At 38.8% G+C, this 15,008-nt stretch overlaps 1 non-coding gene across 1 annotated transcript; it reads left to right on the top strand.

Annotated features, from left to right (window-relative positions):
• Window positions 1–14,420: 14,420 nt before the first annotated feature.
• Window positions 14,421–14,527, top strand: LOC131173545 (small nucleolar RNA R71). The gene has a single exon (XR_009143861.1). It is a non-coding gene; the product is annotated as a small nucleolar RNA R71 (small nucleolar RNA).
• Window positions 14,528–15,008: the final 481 nt, after the last annotated feature.

The raw sequence follows: 15,008 nt of genomic DNA, 5'->3' as shown, positions 1-15,008 counted from the left end.
TGCACTGTAGATATGGTAAATTTCTGCAGAATGCATATCCGGACAGCTTGGGTTTTTGAGCCATATCTGGAGCTACAAAACTCCAAATGGAGAGTGATTCAAAAAAGGAAATTCAACTAGATAAAATAAGGAACAACTTTCATGTTTTACATTTCCTCAAATTCCAACAGTAACAGTGTCCAATGGAACAGTGAAGTTGACTCACCAAAATTGAAAAATCTGTTTGTGTTGAGTTACACTTTGGAATGGCAAAAACACTTAATGCCAACAAGTTTTAAACACCAAATGTGGTATGTTGGGAGTGCCAAAGTTGATGTACACATTTTTATTCTAAAAGTCAACATTTTTGTTGACCAATGATGAATAGTGACACCAAAAAAGTTGAAATTCACAAATTGACAAATTTAAGAATTTCAAATGCCCTAGTATACCTAACAAGATTGGTTTGGATAGTTTGGCATGCCAATAGGGTTCGATTAGCGATCGCACATGGCAAAAATGCCATTCTGTGATTTCATGGCTTTTAGCCATTCGACTTTGTATTGAGACTTGGCCTTGTGCGGATATTATTTACTGACTTGTTAGCCGCTCATGCACACCGAGATACGTATGTGACCGATGGTGTGACGGCCCGAGGTACTAGGTACCCAGTGCCAGTTTACCCGTTATCCAGTCCAGTCATCTAGTGTAGGTTACTTGGGGCAACCAAATGAATAAAAGTGAACAACGTAAATGAAACAATGAATATATTAATACCAAACAAAGAAAGCATACACATTCTATACACATTTATTTTCTTGCTATTTTCTTTTATTATATTATTGCACCACTAAGCATTATTGCTTAGCGCATTGCTTTTGCCACGCATAGGTACTGGAGATCCCGATCGTGAGCCCAGTAGACCACAGACTGGGTGAGTCCATCCGGCAGTTCTGCTCAGTGTCCGTGTCACCTCGTCACCTGTAGTGCATTGGTAGGACACTAGATGTCATTTTGTCATTTTGTAATTAAATTTTTATTTCTCATATGTATTTGGGATTTATGTAATGTATTTTGAGCTTATTGTAAATAATAAAGATTTATGGTCATGTATGGTATTAATTTGAGTATTTAATGGTTGTTTATATATGAGAACCTTGAGAAAGGGATGTTTTGAGCAATGAAAAGGTTGTGGAGACCTGAAATTGAAAAATTGTTGATATCTTGATATTGAGATTTTGATATTGGAGTTTGGAAATAATTGAATGTAAATATTGGAAGTGTTTTTAACAGGTTCCGAAGAACGGTTTTCTCCATTTTTAGCCGGTACTCCGCCGGATTTTCTTTAAAATTTTCGGAACCTTAAATGAATGATACTTTTGATAAATTGTTTAAATAAATTGTATTTCATAAATTATATGCAAAAGCATTGTCTAAATTAATTGAGGAATATTAGAGTGTGCCGGTATACCAGGTGGCATTACTTACTCGGGTATACTGTACACGGGTAAGGGGTGTCACACACCGGGAGATACATATGTGACCGATGGTGTGACGGCCCGAGGTACTAGGTACCCAGTGCGGTTACCGTTATCGATCCGATCGCCTAGTGTAGGTTACTTGGGCAACCAAATGAATGAAATGAACCAAGTTACTGAATTAATGTATATATAACCATACCAAACAAATGAATCATACACATTCACTATATATTTGTTTTCTTGCTATTTTCTTTTATTTTATTATTGCACCACTAAGCATTATTGCTTAGCGCGTTGCTTTTGCCACGCGTAGGTACTGGAGATCCTGATCGTGAGCCCGGTAGACCTCAGACTGGGTGAGTCCATCCGGCAGTTCTGCTCAGTGTCCGTGTCACCTCGTCACCTGCAGTGCATTGGTAGGACACTAGATGTCATTTTGTCATTTTGTAATTAACTTTTTATTTTCTCATATGTATTTGGGATTTATGTAATGTATTTTGAGGTTCATGTAAATAATAAAGATTTATGGTCATGTATGGTATTAAATTGAGCATTTAATGGTTGTTTATATATGAGAACCCTGAGAAAGGGATGTTTTGAGAAATGAAAAGGTTGTTGAGACCTGAAATTGACAAATTATTGAGATATTGATATTGAGTTTTATTGATGATATTGGAGTTGAGAATGAATGAAATAGTATATTGGAAGTGTTTTTAACAGGTTCCGAAGAACTGTTTTCTCTATTTTTAGCCGGTACTCCGCCGTATTTTCCTTAAAATCTTCGGAACCTCAAATGAATAATACTTTTGATAAATAGTTAAAATAAATCATATTTCATAAATTAACTTCAAAAGCATGACACAAATTAAGTAAGGTATATTAGAGTGTGCCAGTACACCGTGTGGCATTACTTACTCGGGTATACTGTACACGGGTAAGGGGTGTCACAGGATGATGATGATTTTCAGCCTTCCAATAATAGTGATGAGGATAACTCAATTAGTGAAAGCTTGGTTGATGAAATTGACATTGATGATGATGAATTTCTTATAGCTTTGAAAAATAGGAAGGCTTGTAGGAAAGTTCCTATGAACATTGGGGGTGGACAACAAAATGCAGCCAGTAATGAGCAAAATATAGTTGATGACAATGCAGCCAATAATGAGCAAAATATAGGTGATGATAATGTTGTTGTTAGTAATTATGATGTATCTGATGATGATGGGTGATGAGAATGATATAGGGGGACACCAGAAAAAGAGAAGAAAAAGACATGTTGTCTTTAATCCAAGTCGTAATCGTAGAGAATTTGATTTTGTTTTAGGAATGGTTTTTGAGAATTGGCAACAATGTAACACCTCCTTACACGATCTACAGTGTAGCCGAGCAAAGGAATGCCACACTCTGTGCCAAAGCACCTAATCTTATCTTATTCAATTGATGATCAATTTAATTCCATCATAATTTAATCAAGGAAATTTTAAATGAAAACTGCAAGAGTTTTCCCGTATTATTAATATTCTACCTATTAAAGAATTGTCCTGTTAAAATTATCAATATTACAAAATCTCAAATTTATAAGAATTTCAAAATCACAACTCATATTTCCTTATCTATTCACATTTATTTTTATACATAAATTTTCTTTGTTATCTTCATTTACAAAATGTGCACATTTATCATGCATCTCAAAATTTAATTACAAACTTTGTGTTTAATTATAATACACATGATCATGCACTATCATGGGCTAATGATCTCTGCTAGAATAATGTGCCTAGGTGACAATGACCACTACTGCAGATTAGTCCAAAATCCCTGTCCAAAGTTTATTAGGTCCTATCTGTTTGCTGGTTTTACAATCACTGCAAGTGCACGGATCGCTAACAAGTAATAAAGTGATGAGTAAAGTATCATTCCCACGAGGAATTTGATTAGTAAGTACCAATCTACACAGTAATTTTGACTGTTTAGGCTATCGAACAATGAAGGAATGAAAGTTGTCTATTTTAAACACTAAAATGATAAATTTAAAATGAAGTAATCTATTTTGGAACAATTCTGGAATTAAGATTTCACACTTGAATCTTACTATGGATGTTATCTTGTCTATTTACTGGATTGAAAATCATTTGCCTTGATGGAAATCAATCCTAAGGTATCCTAAGTCCTCTCTTAAGGCACCTAGGATGTATTCTAATTAACTTAAACCCGACTTTTGTGGCGATCAAATTAATTAAAATCCTTTAAGGCCTTCGACTAATTTTGAAATTTCACAAAGGTATCAGCCTATGTCTAGGTCAGAATTCCTAGGTTCAAAATCTTAATTTTTTAATATTAATCTTCACCTTTCAGTCCTTCAATTAATATCTACAATCAATACTAAGTGGGTAGCAGCACATAGCATACATTAAGATCACAAGAAATTAAATCAAGGAACAAATCTCAAATCCAATAAATAAAACTTAATGTTTATCCATAACAATGATTACAAGCATTACTCTTCCAAATCTAGAATATGAAAACTACTCACTCATGAGTTTAGCAAACATCATGATAAAAAGGTAAAAACAGTAAAAAGAAATCATATAGAAGAAATATAACAATAAAAATCCGTTAAGAAGATGGAATGAAGGAACCGAAGAGAGTTTGTAGCTTTGATCTTGTGTAACTTCAGCTGGAAAACTCCTCTTGATACTGATATTCTTCTCCTCAAGATGGCTGGAGAGAGTGCAGAATGCGAGTCTCTTTAAAACTCCTACAAGTGCTGTCAAAAGATTCTCCCTCTTTTTTGGATGTTTTCTCTTTCTATTTATAATAGTTGTTCTAGAGTTAGGTCATTTTGAGTCCCAAAAGCCTTAGGAGTCTGATTTGAATGTGCAAACAAGAATGGGAATTTGGGTTTGAAAATTGGCTGTCGCAAGGTACATGGCCCATGTGTCACTAAACGACTCAGGGCCGTGTAACTTACTGGAGTGGAATTGCAGAGTCTTGCATTGGCACAGAGACTTACACGGGTCTGTGCTGGCTACAAGGGCCGTGTACTTCTGTTCTCAGAAAGTTCTTCAAGCTTGTGCCCGGCAGAGACTTACACGGGTCCCTGCAGATTACACGGGTCCAATTACATGACCCATGTACTTTTGTTTCTCCATTGGCTCTCTGGCTTTTGTCTGGCAGAAGGTTACACGGGTCTATGGCTTGGCTTACACGGCCCGTGTACTTTGTATCAGTAGAAATTCTAAGTCTTTTGACTTCTCCAAGCTTCCCCTTTGCACTCCTATACTCTGGTGCTTCACCCAAACACCTGAAATGATGCAAAAAACATGGAATTAAGGGCTTGATAATAGAAATTACAAAAATTAATGAAATCAACTACTATGCATGAGATTACTTACCTAAATGCTATGAGATAGTATACAATTGCGTTTAAAAACATCTATACAATTCAAGTGTATCAAATACCCCCAAACTAAAACTTTTGCTTGTCCTCAGGCAAAACAAAACTCTGTTTTAAAACACATTTTAGGGGATAACTTAAGAATATAACCAACAATTTAATAAGCACAAAATTGAACTCCTCCAACCTTTACACCAATTACCCTCTTTCAAGGCATAAGGGTTCTAATAGCTATCTGTTTAGAACTTCACCTCCTTTTTGGTGCTTAACTAATTATTCCTTTTTGCAAGGCCATTAATAAGTCACAAATAACTTATTTTATCAGGGCAAACTTGAGAAACACTTACTCCCTCAAATTTGCCTCTATTGTGAGTAATTGTGATGAAGTAACTCAATTCCAACTCTATAGGCATATCTCAAATTCCTGTCTCCACTAATGTTGCATACACTTTTCAAAACATCAAAAGGTCTTTAAAATGGTTGTAATGGGCTAAAGGGATAATGACTTAGTTGCCAATGAAAGGTTTATGGGGAATGCAAATATGAGGATAGCATATATGCATAAAATACCAAGTATACTAAGTTTATTCTACTGATTTTGTATGGAGAGGAAGGGTTTTTGGTTTTTTTATATTGCCAAGCATACTTCCATGATACTTATCTTGGACTTTTTCTTTTATATATATATATATATATATTTATGTCCCTTTTGTCCTCACCCCCCCAAACTCATTGCTTTTGCTGGGTTGAAAAGGCAAATTTTTCTTTGATTTTAATTGCACACTTGCACTCTTTCTGGAGTTTTACATCCTCTCTCCATTTCTTTTTGCATTTTAATATACTCTTTACTTATGCATTTAGCTTCCTCAAAAGGGTAGGTATGTGTTTAGGCTAGGGGCTAGGTAAATAATATGGGTAAACAAGGAAAAAAAAATCTAAGGGATAAATATAGGCTTCAAGTTGGCTACAAGGGATATACATTTTAATTAGGGGTGGCTAAGGCTTAGTGAGGCTATAGCAAAAAATGCATTAATCATTTCTTCATCAAGCATATGCTAGGATTTCACTTTGATAGGTCCAAGAGATATGTTCTAGAGCTGCTAAAGCATTTTTAGGTTTGCTTGTATTTCAAAAAATTTTCTCCTAATTTTACAAGTTCAATGTGACAGATTAACAACTATGAAGGGGTTTAACTAGTCTAGTTCCACTAAAGAGATTAGGTTTTTCACAGACAACATGTTAGAATCCCTTTTTGCCTATCCAGATACGTTCATTCCTCTATTCCGTGGAGTCCATTAATTAGCTTACTAGAAATTGGTTATAGTTCTAAGTTTCACAATTCAAAGTTCAAGATTTTCAAAACTTTTCAATATTTTTCTGGTTTCTAGAATTTTGATACAGAAGAATATTATAGCTGAATTTAAACAATGTAATGATATGCATGTAATGATATGCAATGCACTTATACCCCTCCCCCCCCCCCTCCCCAAAACTCAAACCGGACATTGTCCTCAATGTTAACATATTATACAAAGTTAGAGACAATGTACACAAATTATAAGAAAGCATATTATTTATTAAGCATTGAAAGGTTTGGACATAAAGCAAATAAAAGAGACCTATGATTGCAATATAGGACTAAGGTATTCAAGATTTTACAATAAAGAACCTATCCTATAGTCCTAAGTCTAAACGGTCTCTGATGGTGATGGTGGTGATGCTTCATCGAGCCTCTCCGTAAGCATGTCCAACTTGTTGTGGGCTTCCTGGAAGCTGTCCTAGATTGCTCGCATCCTATTGTTGATTGTGGTCTCCATATGCTGTAGGTATGCGAGTACCAGGTTTGTGGGTGGTGGTGTGTATGGAGGCACTCAAGCGGGGGACTCCTGAAACATGGGCTCTTGAGTTTTCCCCTGTGGCTGCGAAGTCTTGCCAAGTCCTTCTTGTGCTTCGTCTCTCTGAGGGATGGCATTCCCTTTGACATCCAGCAAGTAGTAGGTGTTGCGATAGTTGTAACAAGGCCATCTTGCACGATGTGCCTAGTAGGCTGATGACAGAGGCGACGGAGGTGGTTGCACAAAAAGAAGTCGGTGTTACAGCATTGCCCAGTGACCATACACCACAAGAAGAATAGCTCGCTGGCGTCTACCATGCCAAGGCTGTCACCACGGCCCATGATGGTGTGGGTGGCAAACTGATGCATATGGCGCAGGGCTGGACTTGTGATGCCCATGGATTTGGACTTGCTGGAGTTATACGGGTCCGTATTCAAGGCAATGGAACTCCAGAAGTTGATGTTGTTATAGAGCATATGGTTCCTAGGGATCTCTTAGTGGCCGGCGCTGTCAAAGCCGAAGATGGCGTTGGACTCATCTATGTTCATCACCCAGTCCACACCAAAGAGGTGAAATTCAATTCTGCCTCTGTCTTCCCTATCAGTAGGCCATAAGGTGGCCTTAAAACTGCCCAAAAACTCCAATGTGGTGTCCTGGTATGCTAGGAAATGGAGTTGGGTGAACCTTGTCCACCCGATGCTATCGACTAGCCCGTTGATCTCATCCTACAGCCTGATTTGCTCCAGCAGTGTGAAATCCATGTATTTCATAGAGCTTATTTTTCGGGTGTGAAACCGGCTTGTGGGCATCATTGCGGAATCCCCAAGGAATGGAGATTTCTGGTTGAGGAGCAGCTTGTGGTTAAGGTCGCTGTGGAGGGCTGGCTGGTTGAGAGGGTTGAAAAGAGGTTGCCCTTGTTCTTAGGCATTGGGGTATCGGCTAAGGGGGAGAAGGTGAGGATTCCCCTCCATGCCTTGAGGAAGAGCCCATTCTTCGCGTAGATCTCTTTGCAGGAGCCATTAATGAGTTTTTGGGAAGGAGAAGAGTAGGGTTTGGTGAAGGGAGAAGAGATTTGAGGGATTTTTATAGACTATGAGGGGTGAAGATGAAGGGTTTTGCCTTTATGAATGGGTTTAATGCGAGGGGTGCATTTAAAGAGCCATTAGGACTCTTCGTTTCACACGTTTCGCGCCTTAGGAGTCGCGTATGCTACATGATAGACGGGTCATGTATCACGACACGGGTCCCGACATGTAGGGCCGTGTAAATTTTTGCCCAAAAATTTCAAATTCTATCATAATACACAGCCTGTGTAAATGAAGCTCTGGGACTCGTGTAACTTACTGCCTCTCGAGTTACTTTGCTAGACATGTTACACGGTCTTTGTCAAGTACAAAGAGGACCCGTGTAACTTTCTGTCTTCAAGCTATTCTGCTAGCAATATTACACAATCCGTGTAAATTGGGCTATGGACCCATGTAAATTTCTGTCTCCCTCAGAGCTAAAATTGTAAGAAATTTACGGATTTCCAGAAAGTTACATGGGTCGTGTGAAACTAGTACATGACCCGTGTACTTTCTGATTTTCCAAATTTTCCCTAAATGAAAATTTTTATTATCACAACCCATGAAATGGATGCAAAGATTAGCAATAGAGCTACTTCCCCGGTTTTGTTCAATATTATCTTTTGTGGTTTTGACTTGGTGATTCCTCTCCTCTCTTGTTCTCTACTCCCCTTTTTCTTTTCCAAAAGGTCCTACAAAATGAAATACTAATGAGTATGAAACAAAAAATCAATATGAAAAAGGAAAAGAAGAAAAGTTCAGAAAAATTGATTATACTCTTTAGCTGGACTTTGCTTGTTTATGGTCTGTCAGTAGGATGGTCAAGGGTGTAATTGACTTCCATTTCTGTGGCTTCTCCCTGAAAGTAAGACTTCAGTTTCTACCCATTGACCTTAAATGCTCTTGAGGTTTTGCTCCACATTTCTACTGCTTTATGTGGAAAGACTTGAGTGACCTTAAAAGTTCCAGACTATCTTGATTGTAGCTTCCCTAGAAAGAGTTTCAATCTAGAGTTGAATAACAGGATGAGATCTCCTTCTTTTATTTCTTCCCTTACTATGCGCCTGTCATGCCATCTTTTAGTTTTATCCTTGAAGATTTTGGCATTTTCATATGCATTCTGTCAGATTTCTTCCAATTCATTCAGTTGTAGGAGCCTTTTTTCATCAGCAGCTTTAAGGTCAAAGTTTAGGATCTGAATTACCCAGTAAGCTTTATGCTCAAGTTCAACAGGGAGATGACATAATTTTCATAAACCAATCGAAAGGGTGTTGTGCCAATTGGGATTTTATATGCAGTGCGGTATGCCCACAGTGCATCATCTAACTTCACGCACCAATCCTTCCTAGATCTATTTACAGTTTTCTCTAGAATTCGCTTCAGTTCCTTGTTTGAGATTTCTACTTGGCCGCTGGTTTGAGGATGATAAGGTGTGGCCACCTTGTGAGTCACTCCATACTTTTTCAGTAGTATTTCGAATTGTTGGTTGCAGAAGTGACTTCCTCCATCACTAATTATTGCTCGTGGTGTGCCAAATCTTGTAAAGATATTCTTCTTAAGGAACCTTGTGACCACTCTAGCATCATTGGTTGGTGTGGCTATTGCTTCTACCCATTTTGATACATAATTAATACTAACTAGAATATACTTATTTCCATGGGAAGAGGGGAATGGGCCCATGAAGTCTATCCCCCATACATCAAACAATTCTACCTCCAGTATACCATACAGTGGCATTTCATTCCTACTTGAAGTGTTACCTGTTCTTTGGCATTGATCACAAGCTAGGACAAAGGATCTCACATCTTTAAACAAATGTGGCCAGTAAATCCTGCTTGCAAGATCTTGGCTGCTATTTTTGAGGTGCTAAAATGTCCTCCATCTAGTGATGAATGGTAGTGATGAAGGATACTTTTTATATCTTCCTCTGCTATGCATCTTCTTATCAGCCCATCATTACATCTTTTGTACAGTAAAGGTTCCTCCTATGTGTAATATCTCACATCATGTAGGAATTTCTTCTTTTGCTGATAAGTCATGTTTAGAGGCAATACCCTGCATACAAGAAAATTAACAAAGTCAGCATACCATGGAGCCTTGGAGAATGCAGGTAATTGTTCATCAGGAAATGAGTCATCAATTGGCAAATCCTCGAAGTCTCCTATGTATTCCAATTTCAGCCTGGAAAGATAGTCAGCCACTACATTTTCGGATCCCTTTTTATCCTTGATTTCAAGGTCAAATTCTTGCAAGAGAAGAATCCATCGAATCAGCCTTGGTTTTGCTTCCTTCTTATTCAAAAGGTACCGGATTGCAGTATGATCTGTGACTACAATGGCTTTTGACCCAATTAGGTAAGATCTGAATTTGTCCATTGCAAACACCACTGCTAGGAATTCCTTTTCTGTGGTAGCATAATTGATTTGAGCGTCATCGAGTGTCTTGCTAGCATAATTAATGGTATAGAGCTTTTTATCTTTTCTTTGCCCGAGCACAGCTCTAACTGCAAAGTCACTCACATCACAAATCACCTCGAATGGTAGTTCCCAATTTGGTGGCTGTATTATTGGTGCTGAGATCAGGGGCTTCTTTGATTCTGTTAAAAGAAATAAGGCAATTTTCATCAAAATGAAAGGGAACATCTTGACTTAATAGGTTGGTAAGTAGCTTAGCTATTTTGGAAAAATCTTCAATGAATCTTCTATAGAACCCTGCATGTCAAAAAAAGCTTCGCACTCCTTTGACTGATGTTGGTGGTGGCATGTTTTCAATGATCTCAATTTTTGCCTTATCAACTTCAATTCCTCTTTCCGATACTAAATGTCCTAGAACTATACCTTCCCTTACCATGAAGTAGCATTTTTTCCAATTTAGGACTAAGTTTGATTCTTCACATCTTTGCAACACCTTAGATAAATTAGCTAGGCAATCATTAAAAGTAGTTCCGTAGAAAGAAAAATCATCCATAAAAACTTTCATGATTTTTTCAATATAATAAAAAAAATAGCCATCATGCATCTTTGAAAGGTAGCAAGGGCATTACAAAGATCAAAAGGCATTCTCCTATATGCAAATATTCCATAAGGACAAGTGAATATGGTTTTTTCTTGGTCTTCTGGGTAAATGGGAATTTGGAAGAATCTCGAATACCCATCTAGATAACAGAAATAAGAGTGCTTTGCTAACCTTTTTAACATTTTGGTCGATGAAAGGGAGAGGAAAATAATCTTTTCTGGTAGCACTGTTCAATTTTTTATAATCTATGTACATTGGCCAACTAGTGACTACCCTAGTAGGGATAAGTTAATTGTTTTCATTTTGGAGAATAGTTATCCCACCCTTCTTAGGAACTACATGTACTGGACTAACCCATTTACTATTAGAAATTGGGTATATGATACCTGCATCTAATAGTTTTAAAACTTCTTTCTTGACCACTTCTTTTTTAATATTTGGGTTAAGTCTTCTTTGGTGCTCGATAGTGGGTTTACTGTTTTCTTCCATGGGTATCCTATGCATGCAAATCGAGGGGCTAATTCCTTTTAGGTTTTCTATTTTATACCCTATGGCCTTGTTATGTATCCTAAGTTCTCTTAACAATTTTTCCTCTTCTAACTTAGACAGGCTAGCATTAATTATAACAGGATATTTAGAATTTGAGTCCAGAAATGTGTACCTTAGCGAGGACAGGAGAGGTTTAAGCTCTACCTATTTGGCATTTTCCTGGAGCTTGATCTTGGGCTATTCCTCCTTGAACTCCTCCATCTCGGAGGCTTTAGCTAGGGGTGGTAGGGGTGGATGAGCTGCTAACTATTGTACACAGGCTGCTATTTCTATGTTTTCATCATTCATTGTGTAGCTGTGCACAATACATGCTTCGAGAGGATCTTTAGGATGTGTCTTGTGAAATTCCTCTTCAACTTATTTGTCAATTATGTCAACCTTGAAGCATTCATCGGGTTCGAATTTGTGTTTTATTGTGTCGAACAAGTTGAATTCCATTTCTTCTTCTCCTACCTTGAGGGTTAGTCACCCATTTTTGACGTCTATGATGGCTCTGGCGGTTGCCAAGAATGGCCTTCCCAAGATGATAGGGATCTAAACATCTTCTTCCATTTCAAGGATAACAAAGTCTACTAGAATGAAGAATTTGCCCACTTTGATAGGGATGTTCTCAAGTATGCCCACTGGATATTTAACAGATCGATTAGCCAATTGCAATGAGATTGTCGTGGGCTTCAGTTCTCCAATCTCCAGCTTTTTGCATATTGATAGAGGCATTAAACTCACGCTTGCCCTAAAATCGCAGAAGGCCTTGTCTATTTTCTTGTTGCCAATGAGGCAGGGTATGGAGAAGCTTCCTGGATCTTTCAACTTTGGAGGCAATTTGTTTTGTAGTATAGCATTGCATTCCTCTGTTAGAGCTACTATCTCATTCTCTTCTTCTTTAACAGAATTTTCTTAAGAAATTTGGCATAGGATGGCATCTGAGAGAGTGCTTCAGTGAAGGGGATATTGATATAAAGTTTCTGTAAAACTTCTAAAAACTTCCCAAACTGCTTGTCCAATTTGGCTTTTTGAAATCTCTGAGGAAAAGGTAAGGGAGGCTGGTATGGCTCTGAGAACTTCTTTTTCTTCCCTGCTTCTTCTTCCTTATCTTTCTTGGCTTCTCCTTCCTTTTTCTCTGCTTAGCTTTCAGATTTTTCTAAGGTTTTACCTATTGGTTCTTTCTCTGATTGTACTAGAGTTCTCCCACTCCTTAATGTAACTACCTTACAATGTTCCCTCGGGTTCATCTCCGGTTGACTAGGCAGTTTACCAGCAGCCTTACTTGAAGAACTTGCTTGCTGAGCAATTTGATTCTCCAACATCTTGTTATGGGCAGTAAGTTGGTCCATTCTGGAAGTCAGTTGTTTAATCAATTCATTCTGTTGTTATTAAGCTACTAGGAACCCTTCCATCATGGATTCCATGGTCATCTTCGATTCAAGTTGCTAAGGTTGAGGAGGCGGTGTTGGTTGTGCAAAGTTTTAGCCTCTGTTCTGAAATCCAGGAAGTACTAGCGGCTAGCACCCCTGTTGCTTGTTTATTGGCTGGTTCTGCTGATTGGACCATGAGAATTGGGTGGTTCCTCCATCCAGGGTTATAAGTGTTTGAATATGGATTATTAGGCTGCCTCTAGTTGAAGTTTCCTCCATTATTCACATAGTTCATCTGCTCTGTAGAGGGTTCATTAAAACTGTTATATTCTGAATATCCTCCTCCATAGCTTTCCTCATGTTGACTATTCATCCTTTGTAACGATCGGGCTCCAACCACTAGAGGAATTGTCCGCTTTGGCCATAAGCCTCATGGTTTTGTCCCATAGGTGGAATGGAGAACTTCCCATGAGGTCACCCATCCTAGAATTTCTCTCAAGCGAGCACGCTTACCACTGGAGTTCTTCCAACTCTCCTAGCCATTCCACCAAAAGGCGCCTCTAGTGATTAGTTCCCCTATTTTATATATCATTACTTTTTAAACCAAAGACCATCTCCGTGCTTTGCCGATGTGGGATTTGCCTAAGGGACCTTTCTCCCCCCCTTTCGGGACTCAGCGTCCCACTGAGATTTGCCCCACCATCGCCCAAGAGGACACGCGAGCGGCTCTGATACTAATTGTAATGATCAGGCTCCAACCACTAGAGGAATTGTCCGCTTTGGCCATAAGCCTCACAGTTTTGTCCATAGGTGGAATGGAGAACTTCCTAGGAGGTCACCAATCCTAGGATTTCTCTCAAGCGAGCACGCTTAACCCGGCTGGTCTTGGGTTCGAAAAGTAATGATATATAAAATGAGGGAACTAATCACTAGAGGCGCCTTTTGGTGGAATGGCCTGGAGAGTTGGAAGAACTCCAAGGTTAAGTGTGCTCGCTTGAGAGAAATCCTATGATAGGTGACCTCCTGGGAAGTTCTTCATTCCACCTATGGGACAAAACTGTGAGTACAATTCCTCTAGTGGTTGGAGCCCGATTGTTACAATTAGTATCAGAGCCGCTCGCGTGTCCTCTTGGGCGATGGTGGGAAAAACCTCAGTGGGGACGCTAAGTCTCGAAAGGGGGGGAAGAAAGGTCCCTTAGGCAAATCCCACATCGGCAAAACACAAAGATGGTCTTAGGTTCAAAAAGTAATGATATATAAAATGGGGGAACTAATCACTAGAGGCGCCTTTTGGTGGAATGGCCTAAAGAGTTGGAAGAACTCTAGGGTTAAGCATGCTCACTTGAGAGAAATCCTAGGATGGGTGACCTTCTAGAAAGTTCTCCATTCCACCTATGGGACAAAACTGTGAGGCATATGGCCAAAGCGGACAATTCCTCTAATGGTTAGAGCCCGATCGTTACATCCTTACTGCATTGGCTAACATTTTATCAAGCCTCCTTATGAGCTGATCAAATTGAGCATTTATCATGCTTAGGGCGTCCACTTCCAGGACCCTTGCTGTTCTCCTTGCATTTCCTCTTTCATTTGACCACTCATAATTATGGTATGCAACCCTCTCTAAAAGTTCAAGTGCTTGTGTCACTATTTTCTCCATTAAGTCACCTTTTGCAGCTGAATCAACTGTGCTCCTTGTATAGGGTAGTAACCCATTATAGAAATGTTGCACTAATAGCCAATCCTCTATGCCATGGTGTGGACATTCCCTCTACAAGTCTTTATATCTGTCCCATGCATCATAGAGTGATACACCTTCCTTTTGTCTGAAGGTGTTGAGCTTAAGTCTCAGTCTTGCAGTCTTTGCAAGTGGAAAATACCTTGATAGAAAAGCTTGTGATAGGTTTTCCCAAGTGGTGAATTTTGCAGCTAGTTGAGAAAGTAACCACATCCTTGCTCTGTCTCGAAGGGAGAATGGAAATGCTCTGAGTCTTATGGCTTGATTAGACACTCCATTCATCTTAAATGTGTCACAAAGGGCAAGAAAGCACTAGAGGTGATAATGTGGATCTTCTGTTGTTGAACCCGCAAATTCGGTTTGTTGAATCATTTGAAGCCATACTGGTTTTAATTCAAAGTTGTTGGCTTCCACTATGGGTCTAGTGACACTGGGCTAAAATCCTTGGACAGATGGAGCTCCGTAGTCTCTTAAAAGTCTTGGTCTATCATTATTCTCGGCCATGGTTAGAATTTCAGGATCTTCTTGATCATGCTCTTGATGTTTCCTTTCCCTCCTGATGACTCTAAGAGTTTTGTCTATCTTTGGATCACAGTCC

This window comes from Hevea brasiliensis, chromosome 14, assembly GCF_030052815.1.
Source record: "Hevea brasiliensis isolate MT/VB/25A 57/8 chromosome 14, ASM3005281v1, whole genome shotgun sequence".
Taxonomy (NCBI): Eukaryota; Viridiplantae; Streptophyta; class Magnoliopsida; order Malpighiales; family Euphorbiaceae; genus Hevea; species Hevea brasiliensis.
This window is presented reverse-complemented; position numbering and strand designations above follow the sequence as displayed.